Raw genomic sequence first — 18,001 nt, 5'->3', positions numbered from 1 at the left:
CCATGAGTTCTTGTCCTTTGGATTTTTTGATGAATGAGGCATAGTGTATGATCTGACCCCTAAGAACCACCTTAACTCTTTCCCCGCTAGCGTTTTTAAAAAAAGTTGCCAGCCACCGCCAGGGTTTTTGACGATTTTCGCTAAACTTTAATGGCCCGCAGAATATTTTCTTCCATGAATATATGAAGATGCTATATATCAAAATAAAGATCGATTTTATTTTATCTTCATTTGTTCTTTTTTTATTGCCACTTGAACAGAGGTAGGTTTTGTCAAAAACAACATTTCGGACAAAAAGCTGAGAAAAAGGCATTTTTATCAAACAAGTGCTTTAGTATTAGTATGGTGTTCCACTTCACGTTTGAGACGATCGCAGTCTGTTTCTTTGATCAAAGAGTTGCGTACTCTTTCAAAACATGCACGCGGGTCTTCCTTACCATATACCACCTAAAACACGGATACCCGGAAAATTCCGTGTTTGGCGGGGAAGCGTTTTTTCATAAAACCCGGAAAATTCTGTGTTTGGTGGGGAAAGAGTTAAGTGCCTCTCAAGCCACGCCCACAGAATATACTGAGGACCAGTTGGTCTCCATATAGACATTGATTTTAGCCTTTAACATTTGTTGGAAATTATGATTTTCCAAAAGTGATGCGTTAAAACGCCAACTATATGATTTCTTTTTCTCCAAATGTGGCAACACCTTTAAAGTCACTAAGTCGTGATCTGAGACTAAGATGTTTCCAATTGAGCAGTCAACAACAGATGAAATGAGGGAATTAGATTTTGCTTCACTATGATCAAGGACTGAATCCATCAATAGATTAAAGTCTCCTCCCAATATTATATCATGAGGGGTGCCAGCAGCTTGCAACGTCCCTTCAAGATCTATAAAAAGCCCTGACCATCAGCGTTAGGTGCGTAAATATTAGCCATAATCAACCTTTGGCCCTGAATTTCAGCTAAAACAATAATGACACTTCCTAATTTATCTTTACTCTATTTGAGACATTTGAATTGTTGATATTTACATATCAATGTAATGACTCCCTTTTCGTACTTGAGCCAGCACTAAAGAAAAAATGTCAACCCCATATCTTCCCCAAATTTTCAGCTTCCTGTGGGGAAAGATGCGTTTCTTGAAAAAACACTATCATATTTCTTATGCTTTTGAAAAGAAATAACATTTCTTCTTTTTCTGTGGTGTCCCAACCAATTCACATTCCATGTGTGAAAGACAGTCCACTCATATTCACATTTGACATTTTGACATATTAGAAAAAATAGACTGTGTGTCAAAAACAAGATTATAAAGACCACATTCCCCATTAGTGCAAAAATCAAACCCTGAACTTCCCCCCCAAACTGAACAAACAGAAAAAAGAAAAATGTGCACATTAACCCCATGCATGACGACGGCAACCGGTGTCCATCCATCTAAACTCAAACAGTCCATGTACACCTACAAGAGTCCCTGTGACAACTTTACCATCGCATTGCTCAAGTCTGGTGTTTCTATACAAATTTTGTGAGGCATAATTACATAACAGAAAATACTCTGTAAATAAAAAATAGGCAGAATAAACACAAAGAATGTATAGATTAATTCACAGAACTGTGTCGAAGTTGTGTTCCTCCACAAAACAAGCTCCAGCCTCTTGCAGAACCAGCTCAAATAAATAAACAAATAAAAATAAAAAGGGCCGTTCAGTTTCCTTGGACAGTCAAACAAATGTTCAGTGAGCCATCTGTTTCATAATTATAGAAGACAACCTAATCCTTCCAACGACCTTCAAAAAATACTCCACAAAACAAACTCCAGCATAAACACAAAGAATGAGCTGATTCATCCACCACTGTCTCGAAAGAGTGTTATTCCACAAAACAAACTAAAAAAGAATCAAAACAGGCACCCAGCTTCCTCGGACGGTCAAGTGCATGTTCAGCGAGACAAGCTCACTTGGAGGCAACGTGAGAAACACACCATGACTTCCTCAGTCCATTGACTTTTTGAAAGACATTGCTTACTGCAGGCATGCAAATACCCTTCGGACATCCTTAGGATCCATTCTCAATTTGGCCGGGAACATCAGTGGAAAACACACACTTTAGTCCTCTTTTTATTTGTGTTCTACTTGTTCTTAATTCGGCTAATTAGTGGCACTTACTAAGGCAGGCATCACTGTTAATATTGCCTGTATTTGTGGTTCAGGCTTTGAACAAATTATTTAACTTGTCCCTTACCATTTGGACATGAATGATATCTCAAACCATGCAGCTTGTTGAGGACACATGTGTTTAAGTTTCAAATAAACAGACTTTTTACCTGATTGGTGATTAAATGGTTGAAAGGAAGGAAGGACCTGAACCATATAGGGGTCACTGAGCAACCACCTACTGTAACATTGGCATAGCAACCACCCAGAACACCCTAGCAACATGCATGTAAGTTCCATGAACTCAATTCAATAAGTTCATCAGACTCAAAAATGTTAATGATTATTAAGTTCAATAAACTTGCATTATGTACAGTTGTCCATACTTTTCAAAACTCTTAAAACTAATATAACAAGATATTCTTTATTAAGCAGATCAACATTTCTACATAAGATCATGTGCCAGCCCCACCAAGGTACAAAATAGTTGGCCCAACTTGAATGGTGGCATAGGTAACAAGTTTTTCAAACTTTTGGAAGTTAAGTCAGATTAATAACTAAAGAAACTTTGTCAAAGCAAACCCTATCACCCTGATGGTGACTTAACAAAACACAACTTTTTACAAAACATCTTTTAAAACACTCACATGAAGCTAAAACCTATATTAATTAAAAACATTGTTATTATTTAAAAATTATTTACATGTCCTCATTAGCTGGCACGCTTCGACCAAACACATTTTAATTCAAGCACAAGGGATTGTGTGTAATGCCTTAAGACACAATGCTTTTTTTTTTTTTATCAATGGGCATACTCAGTAGCAGATGCAACAATATGAAGTTCAGAGTGCTTAGCCTTTCAAGGTTCCCACAGATTTTGACACATGAATTTTCAATACCTTTTAAATTCCTGATATTTCCTACTTTTCCATGTCCATGGGAGAAGATTATCTTACCACAAATGGTCTACTCAATCATCAATGATCAAACTGGGTATGCTCAAAAGCCTGTCATTTCTAAATTCACCACCAAACTTAATATTGTATATTCTCACTGTATTAAAAATGAAGTTGCTGTGAATTAAATGGCATAATATTTGATTTTATTGATTGTTTTAATTTCTATAATTTTTCCTACATTTTCCAGTTCAATGAACTTTTAGTTTCAGAACCTTTTTAATTTCAATTTGAGTTTATCTGAAAAAATTGCAGTTGGATTTTTTTTAACCGTGTTGCTGAGAAAAAATAGGTTAAACCAGCATAGTGTGGTTAACTAGTGTCCTAACAAGCATGTTTGCCTAATCTGATTGGATGGTTTTGGAGGGGTTTTGGCCATTTTTCTGTCAGCCAGACTGGAAGATCAGCTGGCTGACCAGCTAAACTCCAACTTGCTTGGCTTGGCTTGGAGTACAACTAAACCAGCTGGAAACTAGTTTGGCTAGACTGGGAAACTAGCTAGACCAGCTAAACACCAGTTTGTATAGGCTGGGAAACCAGCTAAACCAGCTTAATGCCAACTTGGCTAGGATGGGAGACCAGTTTAACACCAGCTTGGCCTGACTGGGGGTCAAGCTAAACTATCTTAATATCAGTTGGAGACCAGCTTAACCAGTTTGGCCAGTCTAGGAGATTAGGTAGACCATCTTAACATCAGTCTTGCCAGGTTTGGAGACCAGCTAGACAAGTTTATCTTGGCCAGATTGGCAGACTAGCTAAACCATCTTAACACCTGCTTGGCTAGCCTGGAAGACCTAGTATACCATCTTAACATCAGTTTGGCCAAGTTCGGAGACAAGCTAGACCAGCTTAACTTGGCCAGACTGGCAGACCAGTTAAACTAGCACAACAGCAGCTTGGCTAGAATGGGGGACAAACTAAACCAATTTAACAGCAGCTTGGCTGGTCTGGAAGACCAGGCCGACCATATTAACATCAGTTTGGCCAGGTTTGGAGGCGAGCTAGACCAGCTTAAACCACCTAAGTTTGGGCTGCCCCACCTGACTGCCTCTTTGATAAATATTTTTCTCAAAGCATGTCAGCATAGAGATGTGAAAAAGCATATACTTAAGCTTGATCTTTCCAGACTCTGTCCGTGACTGCGTCTAAGTGTGTGTGCACTTGGATTTGCCGGACCTGTATCCACAGGGTGCTTCTTTATATCATGACGTCTGTAAATGTGTAATTATGATGCTGTTAAGAAACTGCCAGCGCTCCTTCCGCTTTCCCCTGAGGACATGTCCACGGCGTGAACTATGTGTTGTACATTCTCGTGACGGAGAGGTGATGGAGAAGAGTGGTGTCTTTCCCTGATGCCCTAATTGCTCTGTGGCAGTCACAGCTGGTTTGGGTTGTTGCCATGTCACTGTGACTTGTTTGGTCTGTAAAAGCTTGAGAGAATCAGGGGCCAATTTTGTGTTGTGAGGGAGAAGCCAGATGTGTGTTTTGTGTAATGCAGTCAAACCAAACACACAAATAAAAAGCCCATTCACAGCTGAAAGGGTCATACATGTGAGTGGCATGGAGTGGAGGATTCCTCTTCCCTGCTCTAAGAATTCTGTAATAAATTCACTCCAACTCTATTCTGGGTTTTCAATTTCTTACATTTTTTATTTTTGTTTGCTTGCTTTCCACTCACTGTTGAGAGAAACCTTGTTCCAAATGTGTTCCATACCTTACATTTAGATTTGTATTTTATGTATATAATGTGAAAGGAATAGTTCAGCTAAAAATGATTTTTTTTAATAATATACTCTCCCTCGTGTCATTGAAGATCTGTAAAATGTTCTTTCTTATACAAGAACACAAAATAAAATATTTGAATGAATATAATGGTCTGTTCAGTACAAAGACAGTAATATTGGCACACTTTAAAGCTCAAAACAGCCCCAAAAGTATAATAAAATTAGTACTTGCAACTTGTGCATTTAAATGATTAGTCTTCTTAGGGCATACAATAGGTTTTGGTGAGAGACCAAGTACTTTTTCAGTAAATATCTTGACATCCATTGTGCATTCATGAGAACTATGAGAGAATTCACTGTGGCTTAAGTGTTCTGCATCAGTAAGAAAGTCATATACATTTTGATTGACAGTGGGGTTATAAAATTATAACAGCATTTTTATTTTCAAGTTAACTTTTCTTATAACTTATGTTATGCTCATTTAGGAGTGGTATTGGACCAATCTTCAAGTGAGGCAAAACACAGATGCTTTTACTTAAAAAAAAAAAAAAAAAAAAAAAAACTGCTCCCCATTCCAGGCAAAAGATGGCAAATGCGCTCCACATGCCGCACTGCTCAAATACTATACATGTAAAGAAATGCCACAAAGCTCATCCTGATTAACCAGAATGTTTAAGATTCTTGTTAATGTAACAAAACTCCCTCTGTATGTTCTCCACATTTGACTCAGTGTGGCTGATCCACAAGCTCACACACAATATCAGAAATCACGTCCATTTTTCACTTGTTCATCGACATTACATCCAGTTAAGCCTCTAACTTAAGAGAAACATTGATCCCTCATGAGTGAAGCGGGGTAGCCTTCTCCTGCACTGTGTGAGGCTCCTTTGAGCAAGTACTCTTTAGTCATACCTTGGAGGCCCTGGAGGTCTTGACCCTCTCAAAAGTCTGTGCTTTCTTCAGAGAGCCCATGAGCGTATAAAGATGAGGCTGACAAGACCATGTGATGTATTTTTCAGCATGATGAAGCTCACACATCTCGTCAAAGTGTTGATGTGTTTTTGCTTGGCCCCCAGTTGGGGGATTCCGGCTAGTGAGACAGAACAGTGGTTGCAGCAGAATGTCAAACCGAATTTGGTATCTGTCTAATCTGGGTTTACAGTGTTATGAAATTGGTTGCAGGGGCACTGTAGGAAATGGCATGCTGGGAAGTCGATTGCTTGTGAGAGGTGAATTGTTTATTTGAATTGTTGTAGTAGTAGTTTCAGACACACAAGTATACTCTTACAAAAAACATGTTTATCATAAAGTTACACAACAAGGATTTGTTTATCATGCATGCAATTTCTTTGTCTAAATATTAGGCTACATAGTGCAAATAGTGACGTCAATAAGTATTTGGACAATCGTGGACACTTTAAGTCACAATGTATTCATTTTATTGCATTAGGAACAAAATCATATCAACATGTTTAATGCTTTTTAAATATATGTGTGTTTATTAGCATTTATAGACTAGCACCATCAACAATGTTTTTTCCTTTTCTTTTTAAATGGATGAGCAACGATTATTGTAATAATTAATTAAATTAACATTATGCAAGAAATGCTGTTAATTGAGCTTAACTTGAATTGAACCCGAAACATTCATTTAAGCCACACAAAATTCACGAATGCCTTTGCATGTGTTCAATTACTTTTTGGTGGCACTGCATGTGGTCCACTGTTTGCCACTGAATTTACATCTTCATTTAGCACACATTTTAAAGCTTTGCATCTAAGGAAAGAATGGTGTGCATTTTGAATCCATGCAGGGTAGCCAAATGCTTTTAATGGGTGATTTGGTGATTCAAATTGTTTTAGTAGCTCTAGTGGAATAATACAAATAGATTTTGTTTTACCAGGCTTCTTAGCCACAATTAGTGTTTGCCTTGCACTGGGACGTTGGGCAGACCCCGGGACAGACATGTGCGAGTTAAACAGCAGAGTGGAGAGGCTAACACAGACTCTGGGTAAACAGATCTAAGGCTACTGGGGAAACAGGGGAGGTGATGTGACCTACTTAAGGGAGAAGGGATGCTGTGGAAACACGAGAAAGAAGGGGTAGGCAGGAAAAGACCAGATTGGCAGGTGGCCATTTTAAGGTTTGCCCAGTTGCTGTAAAGATTTCAGGGCGGCTTTAACACACATGGCTTGCTGCACAGATTTTGTCCTGTTTATTTATATGCATGTATGCACCTGTCCTATGATGCACCCGCTCTCCCAGATCATGACATTTCACACCTCTGATTGGTTCATTCTCCAGATGGAGTGATATACACGCACCCGAGCATACAAACATGCCCACCTGCTCAACGATGAGCAGAAGCCTGTGGCATTACTCACTGTAATGTGGAAATGTCACTGCACGCTTGCACACAAAAGCACATCTGTGGCACTCACAAAGATAGATACCTTGATCGATTTCTCTCACTTGCCAACCAATGCCCTTTCTACAGCTCATGTCCTCCTAAGCCTGTGTTTCAACTCAAATTCTCCCACCATGTGCCACTTACAGGGACATAAAAACTGCTTAACTTTTGGCTTAAGTCACCTTTTTTTTAAAGTTAATTTGCCTACATTTTTTGGTTAACTTCTATACATTTTACTTTAAAATCACTTGGAATTGGTACTTTAAATTTAAACACTTAAAATGTAAACATTTAAAAACAACAACAAACGAATCAACTGAAGCTAAACGTCATACTTTCTCCATTTTTTTAACCATTTGTGAGTTTGCATCCCTGCTCTTAGAATCATACTAAAGAATTTGCCAAGCTTTGTGTCTTATGTATCCCACTGCCCCATAAGTAATGCTCAAGTAAAGCCGGTGTCACACTAGCAGACTCCAAACAACTCCATTTTAGCCAAGGGTGTCACAAATGCAGATTTTACTACTGAGATCTTGCTCTCTTCAGTCGGCGGAATGACGTACTTGCCGATACAAAATGGGTGGAGGGGTGATATACCTACTCAACGCAACTCTCTCTCTCAGTATCCCTGTCAAGCGGAGCTCGCCCAAAAACAACATGACTACCGCGTGAGCATAAAAAATTACTACAGAGTGATCAAGGTAATTTTTAGACCTGTAGCTTACTTAATTTGTTCCGAAACAGAGGTTAAAATAGTTATTATGTTGATTTTTCTTCATGGTTTGATTAGCTTTCACATGGTTATATTTTAAAACAAAACTGTAAAATTTCCATTGTGGTTATTTTTACCCATCGGTTGTTACTTTTTGCATTATTTCTGCATGGAAAAGTACCTGTTCTCATGGTCACGGAGCGCTCTCTCCCTCCCTCTCACACCCACACACAAACACGCACAAACACTTACATACACTCAGAAAGAGTGAAGCCACGTATTTATTTGTCAAAAAGATGCTGACACTTTCCTATATGTGTCGTTTCTGCCGCTATCCACAAGAGTGAAGTGATCTTGAAGATTGACCTATATCTAATATAGCTGTCAAAGGGCTATATCCATATTTTTATGATGAATACAGCAATGAGCTGACCTACAGATTTCTTCTCTGTCCAGGTGGTCTCGGACCAATTGTTTTGGTGCAGATCCAAATGCGTTTTCCATGTTCGGATATGCAGGGCTCCAGACAAAAAAAAAAAAAAAGACTAAGTAGCCATTGGCTTCTAAACTGAAAAATGTAGGAGCCAAATGGCTGTTCTAGTCACCACATAACAGTATTGCTCAATTTAGATTGTTGTTCAAAAACAAGACAGAAAGCCAAAGAAAAGATGGCTGATAGTTCTATATATTCTGTATAGTTGAGTGCACAAATTTGCGTTCCCTTTTTGTCTGAAGTTTTCACACCCCTTTCAGAATTTATACAAATGTAAGGGATAAAATATATATATTAGTACTTCCCTTCAGAATCTACATAACAGGTATTTACATAAAGTATAATAGGCATATAGTATTGTGTTGCCTTCTTGAGCATTATTGAATGTTTGCACCTTGTGTAATAGTTGTGTATGTATACCTCGATGGCCCTGAGTATCAAAAGCTGTATCTCGCATCACAAATAAATAAGTGTGTGTATGTATATATATATATATATATATATATATATATATATATATATATATATATATATATATATATATATATATATATATATATTTACTGTGACCCAGTATGGCCCAGACACAAAGACTACTAGAGTGCAAATTGAATGAAATCTTAGATGCAGTTTATTGTGCCACTCCAGTCCCAGTCAATAATAACCAGGAAAAAAAAAGATTTGGTACATAACACATGACTTTTAATTAGTAACAAGCCCGAAATACACATGGGACTACTATTTTGAAATGTCTGCGCTCCCTGTTGTGAACTCTCTGATGGCTGATTCGCTGAGAAAGTGACTAAAGGCGGGTGCACACTGTACGATTTATAATAGTCCTTTACGATTGTTGCTGACCGACTGCATGATCTGAACGCATTGATATCGCCATGGCACACTCAGCGACATTATGTCAGACTGTATGATATACATTGTAGCCTACTGTGGTCCCAATCATCCCGATCAATGAACGTGACTCACGTTACGGGAGTGTTGTGGAATAGAAGTGAAACGCCGAAATTTGCCCACCACGGAGGAGCATTTTTTTTCTTTCTCTGGAAGTCGAGACATCAGCATTTCCATTGCTCCAATACCACTCCATCACGAGCATAGGCTAATATTTACAAGAAAGATGGATTTTGTCAAATAGGCCCATAAAAAAGACAAAAAAGACCATAACAAATACAGAAAATGACAGATGTTGAGAATGAATGGGAGTGTGGGAGGTAGCCTACATTAATAATGAGCTTCCACAAGCAAATATTCATTGTGGAAATAAAAAGACTTGTGGCCTGAAAAATTACAAACTTCACAGTTCACATTGGAGAAAACAAAAAAGGTGGGTTATAGTACGCCTTGCTCCTCTTTTAGATTAGTAACCTATCGGCCACGCAAAATTTCAGAATCGTGGCCAAAAATTGCACAGTGTCTTAATTCAATCTGTTGTAGCAAATTTAATTTGATGTACATGTACACGGGATGGGTTAAAGTGCCTGCATACCTCCACCATTATATGTGTGATCTAGGAATTAATTTAATTGTCCTTATTCTACATCATTATGTAAGGAAATTTATAATGGAATTAGTCACGTTCAACAACCATATTAAGAAAGAAAAATGACAAATAATTAGATTATTTGTCTGAATAAAATTCTCCACCATTATAATCGTAATACAACATCATGTTTGATCCTCTCACAATTTCTATTGTAAGGAATTAGCTTTAATAAGGGAATTATGATTAATTCACTTATTGGAGTAATATTATTCTCATAGCTTATTGAAAATAATATCACACATATTTTAGGTATAGCTTTGAAGCGAAATCTTTAAAAACAGGTTTGAGATTATTTATCAAAATATACCACAGTCAAATTATCTTTGAATACAAACTTTATTGTTATTGTAAAAATAAACTAATCTAACACATACAACATGAAACAGGTTGGTGAGTAAAGTGATAGAATGTGAAATAAATGATCAATACAGAGAGAATGAACTTTATCTAGTCTGGTGACAATGCCTTAAGAACCATTTATCTTTCTTTGAGTCTAAATAGATTTGCAATCGGATTACCCAAAGTATTGAACTAATACACCAGCACTTTGAGTGTGTACTTGCCTGTTGTTGAATTTCCTTGCATTGCTCGGTTCTTTGCCATTTGTAGAAAGTTTGTTCTGTCGTTGTCTTGGACCCTGTAAGGATTGTTGATTTGTTGTTTTCTGTATGGATGATGATTGGGCTTTGAAGTGAGGCCTTTCGCAAGGGCGACTCATGTTGGGTGTGTGAACCGTAGAGCAGAGAGTGAGAGGCTTTCTAGGGATTTTGTGGCCCAAGTTTTCCTTGGACTCCACATGGCACAGAGTATTAGGAAGGAGCAAGAGAGACAAAGAGAGGAGACCAAGCCACGGTTCCACGAGACTGTTTCAAGAGAGAAGAAAAAAGATCTAAGAGTTCTTTCTAGGTAGGAAAGTTTCGAACTGAAATTGGCCACACCCCAAAGGTGTCCTGAGCCAATCAGAAATGGCTTCTCAGTTACATGGTCGACTGGTCTGTCCTTTTTCAAAGTTGATTTACAATCCTTTATGTGGAGGATTCTTTCAACTCCTGCTCAAAATATTGCATGTTTAAACATTAACTTTTATGTCTTGAAAATAGGGCAAGAGACATGACATTCGTTGTCATCAACATTCTCTACGTAAACAAGCAAGCATTTACATACTAAATGTGATATGCTTTCATGAATATTACACGTGTAAGTAACAAATCCCTGGTTACAAATTATACTGGTTAATTCATTGGTTTTACAACATGGATAATATATTACACGTTATGAGAAACCTGATTGTGGGGGTATAATATCAAGTTAATCCTTGAATAGTTACCATACAAGATTAAAGATTATAATCATCGATTTGTTAGTTAGAAGTTATTACAAATCATATTTTAAAAGGTACAGCAGGCTATAATCATTCATTTGTCAGTAAATAAGTGATCACAGGTCATAGTCATTTTCAGAATTATATAGAAAGGCTATGTGTGGTGTATATTTTACAGGGTTAAAGTTTGTGTGAAGTGTTCATTCATCCCCTTTTAGCTGCTGAATCTCACAAGGAAACCTTTCAAAGAAAACCTGCTTCAGCCCTGTGTAGAAGTTCAGAAGGTCATGTTGAGGGTTTAAGTTTGTGGAACAAAGAAGGATCTTCTTTATTGGTCAGCTCTGTCATTACAAACCCTAGTTTGAGATTAAGCAGGCATGGGAGAGATGTCTCCTTCAGCAATATAGGTGCCATGGATTTATTTTTATGACTCTCTAATAGCTCGGTGGGGGATCCCACTGATCTGTGGAATGTGGTGTTGTGCTCATTGGATGGCTTTGATCATGGATAATCCTACAACCGCTAACCTGAGCTCTTGAGTTCAAAGAGCTCTCGTCGGGTGATCCATTATAAAGATCCGGTTCGGGGCATGTTTAACAAATGGTTTGTTTAACAAAACAAAAGTAATTTGCAGTTTGAGACTTGAACAAAAACTTGCATATAATTTGATTAGTAATAATGATAATAATGATTAACATTTAGAGCTGTTGGGTTTATTTTGTCACAAAATAAATGTGTGTTTACTTTATACGTTTAGGTCCGGCAGCTGATATGCTGCTTGCTCTTATAACATCTATTTCTGACATTCATTTTGTTGGACTTTATTACTATCAGTAACTGTTGGTGTAGCTAGTCAAATCTGTTCTGATATGGTGATCTGAGGCAACCATGGCTAACCTTAAAACATCAGATTCATTCACATAGAAGCTCACTGATGAAGCACAATTGACAAAAAATAACAAAAATAAACATTTTATATTTCAACCACAGAGAGCCCAGAATTCCATAGTGTGACTTGAATCTTTTGACAGTTTTAATTTGTTTTCATTTCCATTTTATTGCTTTTAACAAAGCACCAATTTTTCAGAGTACCCCCTGGAACATTCTTAAGTAACCCCTGAGGCATGTGTACCCTCCGGTTGGGAATAACTGCTCTTCTTTATGCATTAAATATCAGCCAGAAGGCATCCAACTTTTGAGATTCAAACTACTTATCACACATCTTCTCTTAGATAAGACAACCTTTCAAATCATGCCTATTTTTACGAGGACTGTGTACGATCAGGTTGACGCATTTAAAGACACGATCTTCCACGCATCACATTTCACTCCGAGATAAAAGAATCTGGTGAACGTTTCTAACTCATCTCTCTCCTGGGTTGCTGTGATGGTTTTCTGCCTGTTAGAGCATGCAGGGTTGCTAGGAGCTCAGAAACTGTGGGATCTTGTTCCATCTATTACTGTCTCTGTCTCTTGCTTCCCTTCACCTCTTCCGAAATGTCTCTCTCTCTCCGGCTCTCAATCACTTTGTTCTTTTTCCTACCCGATAGGTTCTCTCTCTCTCTCTCTCTCTCTCTCTCTCTCTCTCTCTCTCTCTCTCTCTCTCTCTCTCTCTTCTCGGCATAGCACGTACAGGTCTTTAATTGTATTTAAAGGGACAGTTCACCACCAAAAAAACCCGTCATAATTTACTCACCTCCATGTTGTTCTAAACCATATGACTTTTTCTTCAGTTTAACATAAAAGGAAATAATTGAATGAATGTCACGTCGGCTGAATTCAATACAATGGCACTACATAGTGACTCACTTTTAATGTTTAATGAAGCACCTTAAAGTGTCAAAAGTATTCCATGCACCTTGTGAGTCATTAGTGTCCTAAAGGCAAATTATTACTTTGTATGATGAACAGACCATAATTTAATTAAATGGCACATTCGTCATTTTTTTACCCTTTTGTTTTCCACATTAAGAAAATAAGTCATGAGGGTTTTGAATGACATGTGGTTGAGTAAATGATGACAGAAATGTAATTGTTGATTTGTTCTATTCCTATAAAGATCTGATATAACTTGCAACCCCCTGGATGTGCAAGCACCAATTTCAGCATTCACTTCAGCCCTGCTTCTAAATTTCTTAAATACAACCAGTGAGAAAAATACTGAGAAAAGGCAGCATAAGACTGACCCATGCAGAGCTCTGGCTTACTTGCCTTTTTTTAATTCCTTTGTGAGACTCACTTCCTCCAGAAGACTTGCTGTGACCCAGATCAGTAGTGCTTCTGCAAAAATCCTGTCCTAAAGCATCCATCTGATGATGAATACTGATGCACACTGCTTTGGATCACTGCTGAGGATGTCCTGTCTTGTTTTTCTTTGACATGTCTAAGCCCAGCTTGACGGATCAGCATGGAACTCGCCAGATAACGATGTCATGATATTTCTTGTTTCTGCAAAAAAAAAAATTATTGTGTGCAAATGAAATTCGTTTTTTAAAGGAATAGCTCACCCAAAAATGAAATTGTCAATATTTTCTCACCTTCATGTTGTTTCAAACATGTATGAATATTAATTTCATGTAATTCCAAAGTTGAATTTTTAAGAAAATCTTGGATAATATTTTCCATAATATGTATGCGAATGAGAACTGGGGATGTCATGCCTCAAAAAGTTAAAAAAGCTCCATAAAATTGTTTCAACTTGTATTGCATTTTATGGAATGTATACAGAATCTGCAAAATGATTGGTGGTTAAACAAGGCATATGAAATCCAAATGTATGCAAACAGAAATGACATTCATAATTTCTACAATGCAATTAAAACCATATATGGCCCAAGACATTGCTCCATCACTCCTCTGAAAACAGCAGATGACATCACACTCCTGAAAGACAGCACAGGATTCTATCGAGGTGGACAGAACACTTCAATTACCTTCTTAAACAGCATGCATATGTTGACCACTCCATACCTGCAGAGCTGCCTGATTTCCCCACTATTCACTCTCTCATTCAGCCACCCACCTCCTTTGAAGTTCTGACAGCTGTGTGCTCCTTAAAAAACAAGTCCCCTAGTGTTGACAAAATCCCAGCTGAATTGCTGAAGCATGGCTACATTTGCACAAGAACTCTCCACCATCTTATAACAGAGGCATGGGAAAGTAAAGACTTTCTCCACAGTGGTAGGATGACAACATCATTACCATCTACAAGAACAATAGTGATCTATCCATCTGCGGCAACAGTAGGTGAATGTCTCTTCTTCTTGTTGCAGGAAAAGTCCTATCAAAGGTTCTGCTACAGAAGCTGATCAAGAATATCACTGAATAAGTTACAGTGTGTTTATCAAAGGAACAGGAGTACGGTTGACATTATCTTCACCACACGGCAGCTTCAAGAAAAGTGCAGCAACCAACATCAGAACCTCTTTATGGCCTTCATTGACCTCTCCAAATAATTTCAAACTGTGAACAGGGAGCTCCTTTGTAATGTGGTTGTCCAACCAAGTGTGTTAGCATCATTCAATCTTTCCACGATGGGATGATGGCTCGTGGGACCATTGGAGGACAACAGTCTGATTCTTTCCCTGGACATACAGGTGTGAAACAGGGTTGTATGATGGCTCCTGGCCTCTTCAACATCTTTCTGTTATGCATCACCCATCTTTTCCATAAAGAGCTGGAGGACAGCAGTGGTGTTGCAGTGAACTTCAGACTGGATGGGAGTCTGAAGTTAATATCAGAAGGTTCCAGGCAGTCCCCAAGTTGTTAAAGAACGGGTCCTAGAGCTTCAGTATGCTAATTTCTGCTCTTGTGGCTCACTCGCCACAAGGCCTTCAGTCTGTCCTTGCCATAGTTTTTAAGGCCTATAGCAAGGTTGGAGAGTCTTTTAAAACCTCAAAAACAGAGGTGGTCTGCCAGTGGAGCTCTGGAACACCACTGACACTTCCAGTCTTCACAATCAACAATGATCAACTTGCAATAGTTCCATCTTTCAAATACCTGGGCAGTATCCACTCAGAGCATTTCAGCATTGACGCGAAATACATAACCGAACTTGTATCAGCCTCCTTTGGGAGATCAGGCGTTGGGTCTTCCAAAACAAGAACCTCTACCTCCATATAAAGGTTCCCGTATGTCAAGCAGTTTGCATATCCAGCCTGCTCTACAGTTATCAAAGCTTGAGTCACCTATAGTCGCCATATGAAGTCTCTTGAACAGTTCCACATAGGATGTCTGCAGAATATTCTGGGCCTCAACTGGCATGATCGTGTACCACCTGTTACCACTACAACAGTTTATACATGTCCTACTTGTATCAACTGTAAAAATGACAATTTAAACGACTTAACATCTTGACATCAAGTCAGATTCATAAATGAATGATTAGTTTGAGATAACTAATCTCCAGTTCACAAAACTGATTTGAATGATTTGTTCATGAATCTGACTGATCTGAATGACACAAAGATATCGCATGACTTCAGAAAACTTTGTATATCACGCACAAGTTGTTTGAAACTCTATTATGATAATTGTATGGTGCTTTTTGTGTCATTTTAAAGCTTGACCACCAGTGTTGTCAACTTAATGACCTTTTGGAGAAATCTTAGCTACTTTCCATAGAAGAGTCGCCAGCACTGCCGTGTGATCGCAAGGTCTTGCTTTCCCGCCGTAGGCACACCTCTCTCTGTGTCTACTCTGTTCAGTGAGTGGCAGACAGAGGAGCAGCACATTCAGTTCACCGCACAGCAGATGACACAGACGTGAATGAGCTGCACATGTGCAAACATAGTTGCCAATGTTACCAATCAATAATCAGCATGGTTTGCTCCTCCTTTGTTTTAATTTAAACAATTTAATTTGACCATTATTTGTATTGCTTATCACTCACTGTTACACAGACGGAGGCTGCGCGTTGTGTGAGAGAAAAAACAAGACATTCTGTCGCTTCTAACTTTCTCTCTTTAGTGATCATTTTACATACATTTTATGTAAATATAGCTGAAATCATAGCACAGCCGTTGTCTTTAACTGATTTTATAAAATCAGGATTTTAGCAGTGTATAACAGCAGCTTGGAAATTGCTTGGAAGTGACTACCAGTTAACATGTAGTCTTAATGGGCGGTGTTTCAATCACTAATTCGTACTCGTTCCGTTGTCTGACAGAACAAATATGTACATGAGAACAGCTTTATTGGGAATAAAATACAGTATGAAGGCACAGAAAGTAGAAGAGAAGCAAACAGATGTAAAGGGCTGACACAAGGCAGAATGCAAATATGACGTGATGACATCATGAATATGCTAATTAACACATGACGTCATCTAGCAATTTTAGCGACTATTTATTTCAAGTATTTGGCAACATTGTTGACCACACCAGTCCTCATTAACTTTCATTCACATTTTGTGTTACAAAAATTTTTTTTTGGGGGGGATGAATTATTCATTTACAGCAAATCTCAAATAATATAATAAAAAAACATATATATATATATATATATATATATATATATATATATATATATATATATATATATATATGTATATGTGTATATGTGTATATATATATATATATATGCTTGCTTTCTATCTATGGTGACATTTAAGCTGTGAATAACAGTGAAATCACGCTTTATCGCTCTGATCTCTCTGGGTTGCAGAAGCGTAAAATCAAATTTCTACTCAACTTGAGTGATATGAAATTACTCTTTTGGATTGCCATGGTGATGCTTTTTAATCTCTGGTGGATTTGTTGTTCATTAGCATGTTTTATGTCGGCAGCGCGATCGACCTTAAACAATCTTAGCCATCTCCCAGAGCAAACTGCAATGAAGCCAAGGCCTCTTTGGCTATCGCATTCCTCTGTTAAAAAAATAAATAAATAACACCCTTACAATACATCCGTTGTTGTCTGTCTCTGATACGCACATCAATATTACTGTGCTGATGATTGTAATGTGGATGCCAGAGGCTGAGATGAAGCACAATTGCAACAGTAAATGACTGCTGCCATTTGGCTGCAATGTGAGTGTTTTTGAGTGTGTTTGTGTGTCACTGTTTTTTTTTCTTCCCCTCAATTTGTTCTTATTGCTGGCACACTCCCCTAGGTGCTTGTGTCAGTGTTTGCTGTATTTTTGCAGGATGAATGTTTGCCGAGTTCAAGCGGCAGCTCTCTGAGAAATGTTAGATTTTAAAATGTTGTTGTTTTGTTGTTGTTGTTGTTGTTGTTGTTGTTTTAACGTCCTGTGCTGTTAAGTGACTGAGGGCTGCCTCCTGCGCCTCACCCTGAAGAGCTGTTTTGTTAAACCGCTCAACAGGTTTTTTCAACACTGCATTCAGACCATTCAATCCAAATGACATGTTCTGAGATTGTGAAATCATGCTCGAAACAGTTTAACAGGCAATTTGACACGTTCATTCACTAGGATGCCTGCGAATATCTGCATGCAGATTTGTGTAGAATTTAAAGTTATATTCTGGGTTCAATACAGGTTAAGCTCAATTAACATCATTTGTGGCATAATGTTGATTACTACAAAAATTCATTTTGACTCAACTTTATAAAAAGCTCAAATCTGGGTTACAGTGAGGCACTTACAATGGATGTGAATGGGGCTAATCCATAAATGTTAAAATACTCACTGTTTCAAAAGTATAGCCACAAGACA

At 38.0% G+C, this 18,001-nt stretch overlaps 1 pseudogene; it reads left to right on the top strand.

Moving 5' to 3' along the window:
* Positions 1-18,001, top strand: part of LOC127625331 (pyruvate carboxylase, mitochondrial-like) — a 196,459-nt pseudogene that overhangs the window by 101,110 nt on the left and 77,348 nt on the right.

The sequence above is a fragment of the Xyrauchen texanus genome, chromosome 31, assembly GCF_025860055.1.
Source record: "Xyrauchen texanus isolate HMW12.3.18 chromosome 31, RBS_HiC_50CHRs, whole genome shotgun sequence".
NCBI lineage: Eukaryota > Metazoa > Chordata > Actinopteri > Cypriniformes > Catostomidae > Xyrauchen > Xyrauchen texanus.
The sequence above is the reverse complement of the archived record's forward strand: the minus strand, read 5'-3'. Positions and strand labels throughout refer to the sequence as shown.